Source organism: Phaethon lepturus, unplaced genomic scaffold (assembly GCF_000687285.1).
Source record: "Phaethon lepturus isolate BGI_N335 unplaced genomic scaffold, ASM68728v1 scaffold5677, whole genome shotgun sequence".
NCBI lineage: Eukaryota > Metazoa > Chordata > Aves > Phaethontiformes > Phaethontidae > Phaethon > Phaethon lepturus.
The window spans coordinates 16,944-17,895 of NW_010549680.1; positions in this window are offsets into that span (position 1 = coordinate 16,944).

The window sequence follows — 952 nt, forward strand, 5'->3', positions numbered from 1 at the left end:
GTTCACATTTGCCAATTGGTGAAAAATGCTTGTGCTTTTAAGCACTTTCAGTCCGTTTGTGTTTCTTTAGTATCACTGGGGGTATGTATGAGATATCGCCCATCTCCACCCTTGCAGTTTACTTCCGCTTCCTGTTCTCTGCCCTTATCAGAACAGGCAGCTGCTTATCGGTGATCAGAAGCCTAACCATTTTGCAGCAGTCCTTGTACCTGCTGTGGGCCCTTTTCACTCCCTGAATGGGGAGGCCTCAAGGTGAATGCTTTGTAACTACATTTCTTACCTGCTTCTGAGTCCCTTTTGATGCTGTCTTTATTACCTGGTGAGGGAGAGTGGCTTTCATTCTCGCTTCCTGTCCTGATAATGAGAATTAAGACAAGAAAATCGGAGCCAAAGCATTTGTGATTTTGAAATCTTTGCCTTTCCCTAAGGAGTCTTGGAGAACTACCTCTCTTGGATCTGCTGGTAAAGAATTTCAGGTGCTCAGTTATTCCAGATGTCAACACCCTTGAAATGAGGTGTTAGAGTTTGATTGTTTGTGCTGGAGTGAGAGGAATCTTCCTTGACAGCAGAAAGACCTTTGAGAGGTGTTACTTAAGTACTGTGGGTTGGGTGGCTTTACACAGTGAGAGTTTCAGTACTATCAGTAGCTTGGGCTAAAATCTGGTGTCTTGATGAGGATTGTATTGCCTTCATCAAGATGTTTGCATGCTGCTATACGTACTGTCTCCCATTGGGTGGAGCTTTGAACACCAGCGGGTTTGAAATCCCAAACCCAGGAGCTAACTCTGCAGGGTCCTTTGAAGTTTGTAACACAGGGCGGCAGTGGCCAACCCTTTGGTCTTTCAGCAGTTTGCTTGGCAGTGATCTCTTTGTGAACCTTCTGTCACCTTTTCTTCAGATGGGCAATATCCAAATTATGATGGCCTATCTTCTCTATTCACTTCTCTTTCCC